The sequence below is a fragment of the Halichoerus grypus genome, chromosome 7 (assembly GCF_964656455.1).
Source record: "Halichoerus grypus chromosome 7, mHalGry1.hap1.1, whole genome shotgun sequence".
Classification (NCBI taxonomy): Eukaryota; Metazoa; Chordata; class Mammalia; order Carnivora; family Phocidae; genus Halichoerus; species Halichoerus grypus.
The window spans coordinates 143900807-143920930 of record NC_135718.1 but is presented as its reverse complement, the minus strand read 5'-3'; the positions used below and the strand labels follow the sequence as shown (position 1 = coordinate 143920930).

Below are 20124 nucleotides of genomic sequence, written 5' to 3'. Positions count from 1 at the left end.
GAAGCATGCAGATCCCCAAGGAAGTTAGAAGAGCAGAGGGTGTGAGGACAGCTGATGTGTGGACTAGTAAATAGAGTGTTGCCTGAGTTGGGGAGTGAATATCATACCCGTTCCTTTTATGCTCGAAAGTCATTTTCACTTTTTCCAGTTTTGGATTACATTCTCTAGGTTACTTCCTTTCCGGTTTCTCTTCTTGTGCCAGTTTCTTCCTTTTCTATGTTAGTGGGTCTCGTGGCCCCACGGGGTGATTTCCTGTGGATGACACACTACAGCCCTCACAAGCCTGGTGTCCTGATTCAGGAGTGCCACCTGTCCCTGACCTCCCACCAGAGACCACCAGGAACACACCTGTGGTTGAGCAAGTGGGGCTTCGTGCTCCATGCAGATGGGGGGAGACTGCACGCCCCAGGAAAGGGACATATCCTGTGCCCAGGAGCAGAGCCATGATCTTTCTCATCTTTTTGTGAAGCAAAAGGAGGGCGGACTCTGTCACCTCACATTTTTACCACGTGATCACAAATGTGGCTGCGCCGTAACAATGAGCTCCAATATGGAGCAAAAACGTTTGGCATGCCACACTGGTTCTTTTAGGCTTGGAGATGCAAGAGGAAATTGGCATGGGATTTACAACCAAGGGCTGCTGGTATTTTGCCTACATTTTGTCAGGGGAGGGAGCAGGGAGCAGAGGGGAGCAAATTCTCAGAGTGGCCCCGTTGATAGAGGCTCGCGGTGGGCACGTTGATCACCAGGTCTCCTGTCTGCCTCAGAAAGCTGGAACCTGAAGAAAATCATGCTGACTGCGGTCAGTGTGTGGCTATAATCTGATGTTCAAAGGTATTCAGAAAAAAACGAATAGGACGCTTTTGGGAGGAGCGAGCCTTGACACTTGCTTCATAGGTCTAGCTTTCTGTTGTTTAAACGTCCGCTGCACGGTCCTTCCTAAGCGGGGAGACACGATTTGGCCCACTACACCCCTAAACCTACGTGGCAGAAAAGTGCTTTACGGAGAGATTCTATTATACAAATTAACATATGCTGTGAAGTATAGTTTAAAGTTTGAGCATTCTGCCTTCTGAGTTGGCCTGCCATTAATTCCCGGCTCTACCACTGATGACCTGCTTGGCCTCAGGAAGAACATTGTGAGTAAAAAAAGTTCTCCAGGCTTCAGTTTTGCCATCTGTCAAACGGGAGAAAATTAGAATTCCTGCCTCTTGACATTGTTGTGAGGGTGACAGGAGACTGCCCGTGTCGGGCTCAGCACAGGGTGAGAATGTTAGATCTTTAAAATGCCCACTCTAATAGGTAAGATTTCAAGTAGATTTATTCCCCCTTCTTAAGCTTTTATTTATTTACTTGTCAGAGAGAGAGAGCGAGCGAGCGAGCACAAGCAGGGGGAGCAGCAGGGAGAGGGAGGAACAGGCTCCCCGTTGAGCAGGGAGCACAATGTGGGGCTCGATCCCAGGACCCTGAGATCATGACCTTAGCCAAACGCAGGAGTTGGACGCCTAACCGACTGAGCCACCCAGGCATCCCGTCAAGTAGATTTAGTCTTATTTAAACTACTTGCGATGGAAATGCCAAAAATGTATGGCGTAGACCAACCTGAGAGCCAGTACCCAGTTAGATCTAAAATGCCTCAAGGGCAGAGGCCACATTGTACAACATCGCCATAGAACAATACAGACCCGATCACGTGACTGAAAATCCCAGACATCTTATTCCCGGGAAAATAAAATAGACCCAATGCTGAAGGGCTTCATTATAACAGCAGGGCTCGATCCTAAAGGACCTTAACTCTCAGCCGAGGCGACACCTTCAACAGCACGTTATTGCTCAGGATCACTGGGTCCCGGGTTGTGGTCAGAGGCAGGGAGGGCTTCCAGTGAATCTGGCTGAACGTCCATTTCTGTCCCTGACCTCCCACCAGAGACCACCAGGAACACACCTGTGGTTGAGCAAGTGGGGCTTCATGCTCCATGCAGACGGGGGGAGACTGCACGCCCCAGGAACCGTGCAGCAAGGGGCTGTTCATGGGGACTTGGGATAGCCTCTGGGCTTGTGTTAGGTGATTTGGGGGAAGATTCAAGGAAATGGGGCTTAGTCCTGGATGGGATGCTGCCAGTATTATCCCAATGGGGACAATTCCGTGACTGGGTCTTTTTTTAAAAAATTGAAGTATAATTGCTATACATACAATGTTATATTAGCTTCAGGCGTAGGACGTCAGGATTCAATATGTGTATATATTGCAAAATGATCACCACAAATTTAGTTATCATTGGTCACCATACATAGTCACAAATTTATTTTCTTGTGATGAGAACTTTTAAGATCTACTCTCTTAGCAACTTCCAAATACGTAATTATTAACTTACACTCACCATGCTGCACCTTAGATCCCCGGGACTCATTTATTTTATAACTGGACATTTGTACCTTTTGACCCCTTTCACCTATTTTGTTTATCCCCAGACCTCTGCCTCTGGCAACCACCAATCTGTTCTCTGTATGACTGGGTACCTTAACAAATCCTATCTACAAAGGGGAAGGAAGAAAGCAAGGCTCACGCTTTAATTGGTAAAAAAGCAGCAGTCTTCTCATAGTATGCAGGACAAGGGGGTTGTCTGGGATTTTTGTGCTTTTGTTTTGTGCTTTTGTTTTGGTCTGTGCTTAGACAAGAGCACATAGTGGCCTCTTGTCTGTTTTTTTTTTCCTCTTTCTTTCATTTTCTCATTATGGAAGTGCGGTCGACATACAATGTTATATTCGTTTCGGTGTACGACGTAGTAATTTGGCCGTTCTGTACATTACTCAGTGCTCACCACAGTAAGTGTGGTGTGTCTGCTGCTAGTTTTCGGAGAGACTGTGTTCCACAGAACACCCTGGCTGAGCTGTGAGTCTCAAGGCAGTCCCAGCAATACCAGGGCTGAGCTCTGTCAGTTTCCAGATGTCAAGGGGCCTTTGTCTCTTTCTTATATTTCAATACTTAGTATATTTATGCTAAGCAGGCTGTGAGCATTTAAATCCTGATTAAAAGGCTACTTAGGAGCTGTTTGATCCTGAGCAGTTTCCTTCATCTCTTGGAACATCAGTATCCCTCACACCTTTTACGGGAGGTAGGGTACCTACTGCTTGGGTATTGTGAAAATGAAATGAGATCATGCAAGTTCCTGGCAAAGAGTCAGTGGTCTTAAAATGTTAGCTGTTTTTGGTGAGTCCCTCTGTATCCGTCTGCCTCCATGACTGGCTCATTTTAGGACATGAATCAAATGCACTCTCTCATTTTGCCTCGTTTTATTTCCTTGCCTCATGCGACTACTAAAAAAAAAAAAAAAACCCTTTAGATATCATGATTAGAAGACCTGCAGATGCCTAAGGTTATTTGTAGGCATTCGTAGGAAATACGCTCATGCCACCCCCATCACCACCTCTGTCACCGCTGTGACAGTGTCCAATAAGTAGGATTAAAGAGTCTGGCTAACGTGTGTGTGGTCACGCAATTTGGGAGTGGCCAGATTATTATCTAAATACCCCGTATCTGTCTGTCAACCGTCAATAGATGTTTGTTGGATGAATGAATAAATGAGTGAATGAATGAATGAATGAGTGTAAGCGGTGAAATGTAGTTCACCTCTCACCTTGCAGCTTATCAAGCAGGTATTTTCTCTTTGACACCAGCATTCACATGAGGCTCCATTGTACAGATTACAATTCATGCTCAAGACTCCATTGCAAAGAATGCACGGGCAAGATATCTGCGGTTTCCAAGAGTCAACAGGGTTTGGGGGAGCAGATCTCCTATCTCCCCTGGACAGCGCCTGGGGCTTGGGCTGCCACACCCACATCCACTGCAGGTCGTCACAGCTCAAACAGATGTCTTGAGACCTGCTGCTCATTTGATAAGATAGTGTCCTTTGCTCCTTTGGGGTTCTTGGTGTCTCTTATTCCTCCTCCTTCCTCACCTCCCTTTTTTTGTTCTTTTTTTTGAGGGGTAATACAGAGTTTATGGAATTAGATTTTTCTATTTACAATGGAGATCACATCTACATATTATTTAGCTGCTCTGCATGGGTACATCAATCCTAATGAATTTAGATTTATGATGAATGGGCTTAATCATACAAACACACACATACACACTCACACTATTGGTTTAAAACTGTGGTGCATACATTACATTCCTCCTAGAAAGCCAGCTTTGATTAAAAACCGTTGGTTTCAAAGATCAGTCTGATTTCGGAGATGAACCAAGATACATACCATAGGATTCTAAAATATATTTTAGCCATTTTGTACGGTTGCTATCTTATCGGACCACAGTATGTGTTTTTCAAAAGGACACTGATGAGGGGCACTATCTGGTGTTAACTTTGACCACAGCCAGCTTCTTCCCCCTTCTCCAATAACTGAGGACCAAGAGTTCTCCATTGTGAAGACTGAACTTATTCTTTTGGCTTTAGAACATTTAAAAAAATTACTAACTGGTAATAAAGCAAAAAAGGACAGACACGTGTAAAGGATTTGAGATAATTTCAAACCTCTAAGGAAAGCATGCTTAATAAAATAAGTCTTCACACTATATGTTTTGTTCTTCAACTTGTTTTTTTAAATTAGTGATACATTCAGACTGTCTTTCCAAGTCAGGACATAAAGATCTACTCTATTTTTATTGATACCTATATAGTATTCTATCAGGACTGTATCAGCTTAAACAACTACACTCCTATTAAGAAATTTTACTTCATTTAGAAAAATGTACAGACTTTAACCTGAGTTCCATTGGCATTACTCAACTACTTTATGGGTATCACATGTGTGTGTGAATTTAGGATTAATATCATCAAAATGTTTCTGCTTTTTGCACCCCCCATAATATTTTATAATGAGTATATGGTACTTATAGAATATCAGAGAAAAGTTATATAAAACAGTATTTGTTTCACACATATTTTGCTCAGTTCTGAATCCCAGTAGTACTTACTGTTACTACCACACCACCCACGATTCGATGACGTGTCTCATCTCTTCAAATAAATAGTATGTTCCTTGAGAACATAAATTGCATCTTAATAATAACAACACTGACTCAACACTTCTAAGTGCCAGGTACTTGACTTGTATATATAATCTCGTGTGATGCTCACAAAACTCCTGCAAAGTCAGTTCACTCTTTTAGTGGCGAGGAAAATAAAGCTCAGAGAGTTTAAATGATTCACTCAGTTCAGTTGTGGTGGGGGCAGGTTTCGAACCAAGGTCTCTTTGACCCCAGTCCTGGCCCTTTTCACTACCTGTGAGCTATTTCCTACTTCAGAATCCACTGCAGCGTTTGGTGCGGGGGTGGACACACAATATGCATGTAATTACAACTGGCTGGCTTAAATATGGCGGAGGACAGTACTTCCTCTGAAGACGTTTCCCAGCCAGCAGAGCCAAGCCTGTCTCCTCAAAGGCCAAGTCTATACAACATGACCTGACCACGTGTGTCTCCACTAATAATTCCTTTCTTTACAGCATTGGTGACTGAATTCTCTTCAGCATGTTGGGCTTGAGATATCACAACATGGAAGGAGAAGAGGCAGCTGGAGAAAAGGTATAGTGGTTTTTGGAAACAAAAACGCGTGCTGTAAGACAGAGGGTAAAGCTCAGTAGATCAGAGCAAATGACTACTATGGAGACCTGGTTATTGATACTGCGATGTGGGGGTGCCTATTTATTAACCTCTTATCTAATAGTTCTTCATTAGAATTCAGAGCTGCCTTGTCACAAAAGAGGGCTTGCCTTAGGAACTGCTGGGCACTGGGAAAGCAAAACCTCTGGACTTTTTAATGTTTTTGGTGTGCTATTCCTTAGGAAAATAGCTACACCTCATGCTGATCTCATTGAGGCCCTGGGAAGCAAGTCACATCTTGCAGTATAGTCATGGTTCTTTCTTTCTTCTTTCTCTCTCTCTCTCTCTTCTTTTTCTTTCTTTCTTTTTCTTTCTTTCTTTCTTTCTTTCTTTCTTTCTTTCTTTCTTTCTTTCTTTCTTTCTTTCTTTCTTTCTTTCTTTCTTTTTCTCCTTTCTTTCTTTCTTCCTTCCTTCCTTCCTTCCTTCCTTCCTTCCTTTCTTTTTCTTTCTCTGTGGTGTTCTTCTTTATGAACATCTCTATGTTAGATATACGTCTCATTGAAGTTCTCACTTCATTTAATTCTAACATAAAAAGTTTTACTTCTGCATGCCTTCTCAATGTCTGGGAGAATCTGGATGCTAGAATATGCAAAGTTTATGTCAACTCCTGTGGAGGTAATTTGGGAAAAGTGGAAACTAGATATTCAAAAGAGAGAAAAGAAACAGTTGACAGAGAAGAATTAGAGCTGTTTGCAAGGATGCCTTAGGAAAGAAAAGCAAACGAGGAAAATTAACCGTGGCCTTGAAATTGCACGCACCTGGTGTGTCTGAGAGGGGCCAGGGCTGTGGAATAAATGACCAGGTGAAGGGCTGAGGCCATAGAAAGCTGGCTGTTGAGAGACTGGGAAACAACTTATTCACCTGAGCACAGATTCCAGAGGTTACCCAGAGCTTCCTATATTTGCATTTCAAATCCCAATGACACTTTGAACCCCTGAGCCTCCAGAAAGCCTGGGGTAAGGCTGAGTATGGAAGCCTGGGAGCCACAGGTTAAGGACTCCAGGTCTTTACATGGGAAAGGCACTCAGCGTTTGGCTTGGGGGGGAGGGGAGGGAGAGCTCTGCAGCATGAAGATTATCTATTTATGAAAAAAGTTCAAAATGAATGAACCATCTTGTTTTCAAAATTAGAGAGATCACGAACATTTTCTAGCGAGCAAGTGATGATATCATGAAATCGTAATATAGCATCTTTATTACTTATTTCCAATGTGTAAATAAATATTAGTATTGTTTATATTTGGTATTTTCTTCATAGGTCTATTTTGGTGTATATAAATATTTATTAGAGATTTCCTTCTTTGCCCTCATTTCAACTTTTTTTTAAAGATTTATGTATTCATTTGAGAGAGAGCGAGCACACAGAGGGGAGGGGCAAAGGGAGAGGGAGAGAGTCTTAAGCGGACTCCTCGATGAGTGCAGAGACCGACCCAGGGCTCAATCTCATGACCCTGAGATCAGGACCTGAGCCAAAACCGTAAGACAGACACTTAACTGACCACATTACCCAGGTGCCCCTCATTTCAACTTTTTTGAATAGGTTTTAATTTTTTTTCTCTTTTTCTTATTTATTTATTTGACAGAGAGAGAGAGAGAGAGCCAGCTAGAGGAGGGGCAGAGGGAGAAGCAGCTCCCCACTGCACAGGGAGCCTGACACGGGGCTCTATCCCAGGGCCCTGAGATCACCACCCAAGCCAAAGGCAGACGCCTAACCAACTGAGCCACCCAGGCACCCCAGGTTTTAAGTTTTTTCAGTGGAAAATTCTTTTGAGAACTTTTAGAAACCCAGCCCCAATGTTTGGGGAGAGTACACTGTTTTATGAATGGTTCATCACATCAAAATAATAACAATAAATCGAAACAATGCAAAAGATAGGCATGGGTACAAAAGAATAAACCCAGTGCAGGATTGGCATTTCAACTTCATTGACAAACATTTTGAAAATGGCAGCCTTTACTTAAATGAAAAAGTAGTTTGGGCTGAGCAGAGACATTCATTGTAATCATTTACCAGAATCTGTTTTTGAGCTTCCCTGATGCGCATTCCCAATTCCCTTCTCTCTTGCCTGCCTCCCTGCGGCGGCTGGAAATGCCAGGGCGTACTCACCCAGCCTCACTTGCCACTAGGGATGCCCGTAAGGCAGCTTAGGCTGAGGACCAGTATAGGAAGTTCAGGATGGGGCAGGGGAGAGTTCTGAGAAGGCTTTTGTTTTTCTTGACAAAAAAGAGAAACTGTTGGGGCGCTTGAGTGGCTCAGTCCTTAAGCGTCTGCCTTCAGCTCAGGTCGTGATCTCAGGGTCCTGGGATCGAGCCCCGCATCGGGCTCCCTGCTCAGTGGGGAGCCTGCTTCTCTCCCTCTGCCTACCACTCTCTCTCTCTCTGTCAAATAAATAAATGAAATCTTAAAAAAAAAAAGAGAGAGAGAGAGAAACTGTTATTTCCCTTCCTCTCTTCTTTTTCACTTGAATACAGATTGGATGCAGTAAACTGTGACAGCCTTGTCAGGATCAAGAAAAAGTCAAGTTTCCTCCCCCCATGCCATACCACGGGCAAAAATATAATCATACAGAAATTCAGGTCCTGCTATCACTGGGCTACCAAACCAGGTCAGTAGCTGCCAATCTCTGGGCTTTTTATATGACAAGAGTAAACCTGTATTCTTTTCAAGGTATTGTTGGTAAGTTTTCTGTTACTTAAAGGGAAAAGCATTCCTAACGGATTCATAGTTTGCTAATTTCCCTATTTCCTCATTGATCAACATTGGCCTGTTCATGGAATATATGTTAATAAATTCACATAGTAAAAGCTCTTATGTAGGGGCGCCTGGGTGGCTCAGATGGTTAAGCATCTGCCTTCAGCTCAGGTCATGATCCCAGGGTCCTGGGATCGAGCCCTGCATCGGGCTCCCTGCTCGGCAGGAAGCCTGCTTCTCCCTCTCCCACTCCCCCTGCTTGTGTTCCCCCTCTCGCTGTGTCTCTCTCTGTCAAATAAATAAATAAAACCTTTAAAAAAAAAAAAGCTCTTATGTAAAATTTCACAGCAAATCAGACTTTGGGGAGTAGTAGAACTTTTGCATTATATTAGGAACCTTAAAGCATTTTAAATCTTTTATTTTTTTAAAAGATTTTATTTATTTGAGAGAGAGCGAGAGAGAGAACAAGCAGGGTGGGAGGTGGGGGGGCAGCAGGCAGAGAAAGAAGCAGGCTTCCCACTGAGCAGGGAGCCTGATGCAGGACTTGATCCCAGATCCCAGGACCTTGGGATCATGACCTGTGCCGAAGGCAGACACTTAACTGAGCCACCCAGGCACCCCTTTAATCTTTTAAGTTCTTAACAGGAGCTAGAAGTTCTAGACATATTTTGCCTGGGTTTTTAAAATACCCTGGGATGTGGATGGGTAGGTTCTTACAGAAATGCACATATTTAATCTATATAACACATCTTTTACCATATAGTTCTATGTTCTCCTTTCCCTACCCTCCCTCCCTCCCTCCCTCCTTCCCTCCTCCCTCCCTCCCTTCCTTCCTCCCTCCCTTTTTCCCTCCCTCCCTTCCTTCCTTCCTTCCTTCCCTCCTTCCTTTTCTTCTTTCTTTCTTGTTTTCTATAGATAGCAAATGGTGTGGGGTGGAGCCATATTCCTAAAGCAGGACCTAGGTATGGGAAATGATTTTAGGTGATACATGGGCAAACATCTTTTATGTGAATATTATGTATTTATTTTAATGTTTATTGAAATATAACTATCACATCAAACTTGCAATTTCACAGTTGTGTTACAAGATCTTTCTTTTTAATATATTTGTGTAAGTAGCAAAAGCCTGATTTAAAGAAAATTCTGAAATAATACTAGTGAACTTTAAGGACTTACTATAGTACGTTAACATATATTAATGCATTTAATCCTCAAAACAACCCTATAGGGTAGGTGCTATTATTCACCCCCACTTTAAATAGGAGGAAACATGTATAGGTCTCCTCAGTTGCCTAAAGTCAAAAATCCAGTAAGAAGAAGCACCAGGATGGGAACTTAGGTACATTGACTTCAGGACTATGTTCTAATCACTAAACCATACTGCCTCTCAGGAAATAACAGAGAACATGGTGCAAGATGTCGGCAAAAATCATGAAGGTGGTGTTTGAATGACTGAAGTTTAAGAAGGAGTCATGTGGGGCGCCCGGGTGGCTCAGTTGGTTAAGCAACTGCCTTCATCTCAGGTCATGATTCTGGGGTCCCAGGATCGAGTCCCTCATCAGGCTCCCTGCTCAGCAGGGAGTCTGCTTCTCCCTCTGACCCTCCCCCCTCTCATGCTCTCTCTCTCCCATTCTCTCTCTCACATAAATATAACATCTTTAAAAAAAAAAAGAGGGAGTCATGTGATGGAAAGCACATGGGCTTTGAAGTCAGACAAACCTCAAATGCCTTATTGGTTATTGATCCATTATGTATTCCTGGACACATCACTAACCTTTATTAAAATGATGGAGAAAATGTGTCCATCATACGGTGAGTTTTCACACATATTAATTCCCTCTCCTCTCTCTGAATCTCAGTTCTCTCATTTGCAAAACATCAGGATCAGTGAATACTGAGAGTATTAGAAAAAGCAACAGCTATCAATGCATGGCAGGTGTCTGTAAAAAATACACGTCTTCTATTGTGCTGGCCTCTCCTTTATGATCCCAAGTGCCTTAAGGAAAGTCCCTCTTTCCTGCTCCCCCAGTGACCACACAGGACACAGGGTCAGCCATCAGCCTCGTGAATTTCACTGATGCCAAACTCCCCACTGGGAAGAGCACAGAGTGCAGGGTCACCCGCGCTAGGAGGAGAGTGCAGCCCTTGACTGGAGTGAAGCTGATAGCAAAGGGGCTGTGTCTCCATCAGAAGAGAAGGGAGGGGGAAATGAAGGCAACCTCTCAAGGTCCCTTTCAGTTCTGTGAGTCCATACGTGGGCAGCTTTGATCGAAGTGGTTTGTTCGCTGTCTGTTTCATTAGGGGATGTTCCTGAGCGGCAAGCTGTAACTGTGGGCAGGGTCAGCTTTGGTTCAAAATGGGAAATGCCTATAGCAGCATTCCTGTGGTAAAATATTTCCAGATTTTACAACTTTGAACCTATTATCCCATAAGGAATAATCCAAATGGCTCCAGACTATTTACCCAAGTGATTACAATGGCATTTGGTAAAGATAGGGTCATTTTATTCTTCACAAATGATTAAACTTCTGTGACTAATAAAAGGGCAATTGCATTTTAGGAAAAAGATTGATTTGCTAAGTACTTAGAAAATAGTCCGGTGCCCTGATATCATAACTGAAAATGAAATTTCATGCATTTTGGTTGAAAGGGGTTTTTAAGACCACCCCAACCTCCCCTCATAAATATATGTGCTTTTTTTTTTTTTTTTTTAATAATACTTCATTCTCCTTTTCTTCTTCTGTACTGTAGGGAAAAGCAGAGTCTGGGTCCAAAACTCTACATTCAAGTCCCCGCTCTTTTAAGACCCTGGGTAATTCACAAAACCACCTGGATCTGAGTTTCTTATCAATAAAGTGAGGGTAAGGATACTTGCCCTGCCAGCCTTATGGGGTGAAGGTGGGTGTTATCATGTCAGATAATATATGTGAAAGTATTTTGAAAATTATGAAATGCCATAAAGTACAAGGTATTCTGTTATCCCTTGTCTTCTAACTAGACACCAGGTCAATTTCCCCTTCCAAGCTCCATGTGCTTTTTATGGTCTCCCTAAGGCTTAACTCCAAAAAAGAATAGGGGTGGGAGACTGGGGGGCTCTGCCTGGTCCAATTTAAGCCTTGAGGGCTCCTGAAAAACAGTACTTTGTTTTGTTTTGCAATCACAAAATGAGATCTCATTCATTTGCGGGAAAGCTAGTGAAAATGGGGAGAAAACAAGGAGTACTTAAAACTATTGACACTATTTTGTTATGTTTTTCCATTAAAGCCAGAATTTTAAGTGCCTTCCTTGCGTGCTCACCTAGCTGTTAGAAGAGATATAAAAGAAGCTTTTGATGGACCTTTAGTTTTTTTTTTAAATTTTTTAAAGATTTCATTTATTTATTTGAGAGAGAGCGCATGAGAGCATGCACAGGACGGAAGAGCAGAGGGAGAGGGAGAAGCAGACTCCCCGCTGAGCAGGGAGCCCAATGATGCAGGGCTCGATCTCCGGATCATGACCTGAGCCGAAGGCAGATGCTTAACTGACTGAGCCATGCAGGCGCCCTGACGGACCTTTAGTTCAACATGTGCGTGTGGGCGTGTGATGCTCCAAATGATTAGGAAAAACTAGAGCAGGCACTCTTACTGGGCTTCTTAAGGGGTCTCCACATGTGTTGTCAGAAGGTCCTTGAAATGATACGTCAAGCCTTGTACGTATGTGCATGTATAAACTTTCTGCAGGGAGAATCCAGAGCTTTCGTGAGGGCTTCAAAGGATCTGTGATAAAAACAAACAAACCAACCAACCTATGAACTGAGTCTGAGAACACAGCTAAGTCACAGATCGTCAGACTGAAGTAAAGACTCATAGCACACAGACCATTATGTGGTGAACTTAGGAAAGGTCTTTCAAAGGAACTGACTGAGTCAGGCCCTGAGTGAAAACAAGTTTTTGCTGGGTCTGCTTATATGGGTAGATAAGATTAATTGAATAAGTATAGCAAACCATTATAGTAAGAAGTTCCAACATCTAACATTTCACTAGTTGTGAAAGCTTTAGAAAATTGTGTTAGTCACAACTCCTAATTTCACTGCTTAACCCTGTAATCAGGCTTCAGTTTCATATTAAAACTTCCCTGAAGAAAATGCATAGTTCAAACAAACTTATATAATTTGGGGGAAGCAAAAAAAAAAAAAAAAAAAGGAGTAAACATGGAGAAATAACATTAGTAGACCAGATGGTCCCTTTTCCTCCTTTCAATTCACTGTGTAACTAAGGACTTTTTCTATGGATTCCACATTCTCAACTGTTCCCTCAGCAAACATGTTTATTGAATCCCTATTCTGTAGAAGGTGCCATGTAGAGAATCTAAAAGCTGTCTGTGATCAGGTACTTATTATCTGACTGGGGCATCAGGAGGAAAAGGAAGCGGTGGAAAGAACTCAGGAGGTCCTCCCTCTATGCGGGGTTGGAATCCCACCTGTGAAACTTTGTCCCGGGAAGACACTGGGGAAGTCCCTTAGTCAAACTTAGCCTTAGATCCCCCTCACCCCCAGACCACACAATGGGAATTTGGTTTCTTCCTTCATCTGTTGAAAATCTTTTATCTCGTTTTTGGCTAGTCTAATTGGCAGTTAATCTAAGCCTATTGAGTCTGCAGATTCTAGGGTGGGAATGTCTTGTCAAATGAGTGGCACAAGTATTGTTGTCATTTTAGAGGCAGAGGGGATAGTTTGAGGCTATAATAATGAGTGGAGGCTCCCTGGAGGGGGTGGCTTCAGCCAAGTGTTGAGTAGAGGGCAGGACAAGCACCTTAAGTTGGCTAGTATTATCATTTTTAAAGTGTGTGTGAAATGAACCCTCCAAAGCCAATGTAAATGTGGTCACTAGCTCAGCTCAAGTCAAATGATTGCACATTCTCAATTGGTATTAATGAATCAAGGATGGATTTTTTCCTTTCTCTTAAAAAAAAAAGACATTAACATAATGAAAATATTCCCGTTTAGAGAACTATGGAGGCAAGAAACTGAGTCATTACAGAATTCTTTTACGACAACTTTGTGGGGCTAACAATTTGTTGATAATAGCAAATCTGAATAGAATATTGTAGTTTGTAAAGTACGAGTAGGATAAAGTATAAAATATTGGCATAAGATATCATGTATGCAACAAGGCAAAGCATGACCTATATTACAGGGTCAGATGTTACTATTCACCTTTTTATAGATAGGAAAAAAAGCTACAGAGATATTCAATAACCTGCCTGTGGGTCATTGATGAGTTAGACTTTAGTTTCCATGATGCTGTGCTTTGTGGCTCCAATCTCTCTGGTTACTTGTCCTCTGTCTCCCTCACTGGCATTTCTTTTCCACTCCTTCCCTCTTTTCTGCCTTCCTTCCTTCTTTTATTTTTTAATTTAATTAATTTTTTTAAAAGGTGTTTTTTTTTTTTTTTTAGTAATCTCTGCACCCAACATGGGGCTCAAACTCATGACCCCAAGATCAAGAGTCTCATGCTCTTCTGACTGAGCCAGCCAGGCATCCCCCTTCCTTTTTTTAATCTGTGCTTTCACTTGATTCTTTGGTGGTTTTCACTCCATGAATGACTCCAAATCTTTTCTTGGCATGTTTAGCTATTTTCGTAGGCTCTAGAGCTCTATTCTTAACTGCCTGCTGGACAGTTTCCACCTGGAGATCCTACCAGTACCTCAAACTTGTTAAAAACACATTAAGAACAAACTCATTATCCCTTATGCCAAATCATCTCTTCTTCCTGACCTCCTTAACTCTCTTAATAACGTCACCACTTCCAACTCACCTAGGCACCAAATAGGCACCAAAATAACACGTGTTGTTTCCAAAATCTTAGCAGAACTGGCAAAGTAGGGTGCTCTATTTGACTGCTCCTCATTTTCTGTATTCCTGGCTGAGGATTGGTATCCAACAGACCTGGCGGCCAATAACAGCAACTCAACAGATTAGTTGTGGGGACCTTGAGAAGGTGGCTTTATCTCTGTTTTCCTATCTCTGTAAAATGGGAATAAGAATATCCATTTGCTTAAGAGGAAAAACATCTTGAGGTCAGAGAGGAGTAAAGAGACAGGTGAATTGGTAGCAGAGGGAAAGTGAGTTGAGAGTGTCCCCTTATGGTGGGTTGTCTCTACTTCACTCAGAAGTGGGGTGCTTTTGAGAAAGTATAGCTATGAGGGGAGGCCAGAGGAAGGGAGTGAAAATTTACACAGTTGCTCCAAAGGACAAAAGAGCTGGGGATGACCCCAAGGGAAGGCTCAATGAGGTCAAAGAGGAGGACCTGTGTGCACAGGGAATGAGAGGTGAATGTCTAAGAGTGGGAGACTGAAGCGTAGGATTGCAGAAATGGAAGAGTTCTGGGTGAAAAGTGTGTCCCAAGAGTGGGTGGCCGCTGTGGTCATTGGAATAAAAAATTCGTTTGGAGGGTGGCCTGTCAGGTGGGTCATCCACTTGCACAGTGGAATTTACTGGGATGATGGCAAGATTAGAAGACGGTGGACAGGTGACAAAATTAAAGTCCCACACAAAGTTTCCAGAGCTATCTTTATAAGGAACGAATCCGATCATGCCATTCCCAGCCTCAGAACCCTTCACATTGTTCCCATTGTACAGGAAAAGCGTTAAATTCTAATTTAAAATTCAAGTGAACTATCTTAATTTTCCTTTCCAGCCTTGGTTGTCATCTCTGCTCTCTTTTCACCTCCTGTATCAGTCATGCTGGATGGTCTGCCCTTCTGTTATCAGCACATTCTCTTCCTTGCCTCTGTGCATTTATCTGCTCGTGTGGTCTGTTGATTGGAATGACTTGACTTCCCTTTCTGCTGGAAGCTGTAGGAAGCTGACCCCGATGCCTCGGGCTTGAGGTGCTGTTTCTCCCTGGACTCTTGTAGTGCCCGATTTTAATCTCACTTCTGGCATCTGTGACATCTGTCTTGTTTTACAATGACCCCTTCATGCACCTGATCTCAATGTTGCACCATTCTTGAGCGCAAGGACATTTGTTCACATTTGGCATGTGACATATGTGTGCAATTTATTTGTAAAATCACATTTTATGAATGTGTTCATTATAGAAACCTTGGAAATGACAGAAAAGCACATCTCCTCGCACAGACACATACAAAGAAAATAAAAATCCTCGGTCACTATAGCATTTAGAGATAAGATTGTTTGCATATTAATATATAAGCTTCCATTTGAAGGCTTACCTTATAACACAATCTTCTCATGGCCCTATCACCTCAATCCTTGGCTGCACATTGGAGTCATTTGGGGAGGTTTTATGTCTGGGCCTCATCCTTAAAGATTCTGATTTATTTGGTCTTAGGTGGGGCCTGAGTATGCTCTCTTTTTATATAACAATAATAGCTAATATTTCTAGAGTGTTACTGTCCCAAGCACTTTACAAGAATAGTAATGATATTGAATCCTCCAAATGATCACATGAAATTGATATGCTTATTGCTTATCCCCTTTACTTCTACTTTTAGTTGAGAATACTAAAAACTAGGGAGGTAAGTAATTTGTCAAAAACAACAAGTGTTAAGTGGCAGAGCAGGAAATAGACCCAGGCATTCGGGCACCAAAACCTACTCATGAGTATACAACCTGGATTAACTGTTAACCTAACATATATCCACAAATTATATATATTTAAAAATCAAAACGGGGCGCCTGGGTGGCTCAGTCGTTAAGCGCCTGCCTTCGGCTCAGGCCATGATCCCAGGGTCCTGGGATCGAGCCCCGCATCGGGCTCCCTGCTCCATGGGAAGCCTGCTTCTGCCTCTCCCACTCCCCCTGCTTGTGTTCCTGCTCTCACTGTCTCTTTCTCTCGTCAAGTAAATAAAATCTTAAAAAAAAAAAAAAATCATTAAAAATCAAAACAGTGTCATTCTTAAAATGGATACGTTTTCTGTTTGTTTTGTAGGTATTTAGATCACCTGAATTTCTTTCCTTGTCATTTTTATAGCACAGTGAAATTTAGCATGGAGTAAGTTAGCCAAATTATGTTTTTATATGTTTTACTAGATGTTTGAACTTGTCTTGAACACTGGTTTTATAATCTCATGGATGGCAGCCTTGTATTTGTTTCTTTTAAAAATTTCTATGAGTTTCATGTTTGGGGTTAAAGGTTTTGCTTTGGCTACCCAGAGACTAAAGTTCTCCTCATGCGGTATTTCTGTCATATATCTGATTTTTCTAAAGTTCCCAAAAGGCTTTCAGGAGACCCAATATGCAGCTCCAGTCCCATGCTCTTGAAATGAGCACCTAAAGATGAAATAAATCAATTCAAGAACCTAAATCTGACTGCCGAAGCAGATTATGATCTAAGCCTCAATTTCCTTCCCTTAAGGGCATTTCCCAAAACAGAAATCAAGATTCGTCAGACTCCATACGTATGTAACAATTGGTTTATAATCTTCTACATCAATGATCCAATTATCAGTTGTGAAAACAGATTTTTCCCCAAGATTGTTCATAAAGCTCTTGTATCTGGTAAAGGAACATACAAAAAATTGGGAAAGCAAATAAAGAGCACAAGTTCTTCAGAGTCTTAGGAAATTCAAGTCAGTTGCCAAAAACTTGTTACTGTTTACTTAAATTTCACCAAAAAGAATCTTTCCAATCAAGAACATGGCAGAGATTGCCAGTTATCTGTCAGTATAAATTCTCCTTTCTCTCCTCATCAATAGAACCCTGAGTATTAGCTGGGCACATAGATCAGAATAAAGGCTCTATTCCCCTTCTCCCTTAAGGCTCCAGGGAGCCTTGTGACACATTCTGGAAAATGTCACGTATGTAGAAGTAGTGTGTGCAAATCCTTCCCCCTTCCTTTTGGCTGGCTAGCAAGCAGAAGCAATGGAACACAGCAAGGGAGTAAAGAAATGTGGTCAACAAACACCAGCTATTCTAATTCTATGTGCTAAAAGCGTCTTTCCCCACCTAGGGCTTACCTTTTCACTCTCAGTGATGTCTTTTGCTAAAAAGACATTCTTAATTTTAATGTTATTCAATTTATTAGTTTCCCCCCTTTTATACAGTTGCTATTCAAGTCGCCTTTTCCCACCTCAAGATCACCAACACTCTCCTATGGTATTTTCAAAACACTGTTTTACAATTCACATTTCGGTATACAATTCTCCTGGAATTACTATATGGATATGGTGTGAGGCTGGGGTTAAGTTTCATTTATTTTCTAATGTGGCTAACCAATTGATTCTGCACCATTTTTTGGAAATCAGATACTCCACTGCTCTGCCCTGGTCACCTTTGTCATAGATCAAGTGTTCATGTACACGTGGGTCTGTTTCGTTGCTTTGTCCTTTTAATTTGGTCTATTTGTTTATCCTTGCGTGGTCCCACACTATCTGAATTGCTATTGCCTTATAAAACGTCTTTGTATCAGATATAGAATTCTAGGTCAGCAGTCATTTTCTTTAAGAATTTAAATATACTATTCCTTTGTCTTCTGGCTTTTGCTCTTTCTGTTGAGATATCAGTTGTTGCTCTAAATTTCTGAAGACAATCAGTCTTTCTTTCTTTCTTTCTTTCTTTCTTTCTTTCTTTCTCTCTTTCTTTCTTTTTCTTCCTTCCTTCCTTCATTTCCTTTCCTTTCCTTTCCTTTCCCTCTCTTCAAAAATTCCTCTTGAGATATTCTCATTGTCTATTAATTAAGTATAAAACATATTGGTATCTCTTTTTTTAAAAAAAAAAACCCTCTTTTTCTTTTCTGGAAGAAGGAGGATCTTTGTTTCTCTCCTCAGCCCCTTGAGCATTAACCAGTCCTCTGCTTGTAGAGAGCAGTTAATAGTATGACTCAAAAGAATTATCCTCATCCTGGCTAAAAAGACCGCATTTGAGGGACTCTCAGAGACTTGGCTGACAAAACTCTAGCTGCCTTGGTAACTGAGAAATGCAGAAGCAGAATCTCAGTCTTCAATCCCTTCCCAAGGCAGGCTTTATTTCATTCAGGAAGAGAGGGAATGCACTGTGATTCTTAAAGAAACTTGGTGCATTTTCGCTTCACGAGTCCGGATTTGCAAGACACCCATCCCTTTGCTACATGTATTTTCTTAGAGGAGAAAGATGAGTAGACGCAGCGATCTGTTTCACTGAGATGGCAGAAGACGTTACAAACCGGGGCAGCCAAATGATACAGACTCTGTGAAATTGCCCAGGGATCTCTTTACTGCCTCCTTATGTATCCGTTCCTATTCTTGGTTTACTTAGCAAGGGTGTGAGCCCGACTTTTTGGGGCTGTTATGATAGTCCTCTGACAACTTTATGACAGTTGAATACAAACTGAATGTCGCTGTCCTAGACTTTTAGACTGACTCCTTGGTGAGAAAGAAAAGGTTTAGTCTGGGTTCACAAAGTTGCTCCTGATACTATAATAAATTTTCACCACTGCTATAGGACCTGCTTTGAATTCTAGTTTATTCCAGCAAATAAGAGATTATCACTACCTATTTTTTGAACAAATTAATGAAGGAAACTTCCATTCCCGTGTGATTCTTTTCCAATAAACATTATTTTGGCATATTATTTGGCAGGGGGAATCAAAGGCTGTTCATCCTCAAATATCAACCGAAGACCCAGCTTTCACAGTTACACTTTGAAAACAAAAATTCGTACACTATCATCGTTGCTGAAAGAGTCTTTCTTATTATCTTTATTTCTAGAGGGTGGAAAGGATTCAGGAGATAATGCCAGGAAAGTACTTTTAGCTTTCTATAGTTTAAACGCAGAGAGACAATGATAATCGATGCATTTTAGCAGCTGGTATATACTAAAGATGCACACAGAAAAATGCGTGTAATAAGTCCAATAAAAAACTGGTATCAGACACAGAGAAAACCAACCCCCTCCCCCCACCAAAAAAACCCGCACAAAGGGCACAAAGTTCGTGGGCATGTACGTTTTGCTACATTATTGATTAGGCTACACTGTATGATTTTTTTTTCTGTCAAAGATCAGCTAAAGTAATGGCTATGAAGAATTATCAGATGCAAAAGAAATAATTTTATGTTAGTTTTAGTCCCAAAAGATTACAAAAGAGCTCCAAATGATAGACTGAAATCCTGGTTATTACATTTCCTAATGTTTCAGAATATAGAAAATTTCTGTTCAGCTTTAAGCTTTAACTAGTTCCTGGACACATTTAATGTTTTTTCAATGTTACATAATTTAATTCATTCATAAAATAATAAATTTGCAGATGCCATTAAAAATTATCCCAAATTAACAATATTATAAATAAGGCAGACATTTCATTACATTAGAATAAATGAATTTATTATATATGGTTATTGGTTACATGGTAAAAGAATTGATATCAGTGTAATGTTATTTAGATACTTTTGATTTGCAAATTGGCCAAGAATATTAACCAAACATTTTGATTCAATGGCTAAGGGAAAATAAATCACTGATAGTAGTAAAGGGTTGTAGAAGAATTATACCAGGCAAATGAGCTTTTTACTTCCAAACTTCCTGCTGACAATAATCTTGTTACATTTTTTATTTTTTTATTTTTTATTTTTATTTTATTTTTAAAGAATTTATTTATTTATTTGACAGAGAGAGACACAGCGAGAGAGGGAACATAAGCAGCGGTAATGGGAGAGGGAGAAGCAGGCTTCCTGCCGAGCAGGGAACCCGATGTGGGGCTCCATCCCAGGACCCCGGGATCATGACCTGAGCCGAAGGCAGACGCTTAATGACTGAGCCACCCAGGCGCCCCTTGTTACATTTTTTA

At 41.4% G+C, this 20124-nt stretch overlaps 1 long non-coding RNA gene across 8 annotated transcripts in view; it reads right to left on the bottom strand.

Moving 5' to 3' along the window:
* LOC118538311 (uncharacterized) overlaps positions 1-20124 on the bottom strand; it is a 34620-nt gene that overhangs the window by 11530 nt on the left and 2966 nt on the right. For 7 of the 8 annotated variants that reach the window (XR_013449958.1, XR_013449960.1, XR_013449961.1 and 4 more), the window contains exons 2-3: positions 14155-14285; positions 11984-12114 (exon numbers count right to left, since the gene is read on the bottom strand). This is a non-coding gene — a long non-coding RNA (uncharacterized LOC118538311). Of the gene's footprint in view, positions 1-11697; positions 12115-14154; positions 14286-20124 lie in introns of those variants that run through there. The other variant, XR_004918554.2, reaches the window with a different exon arrangement.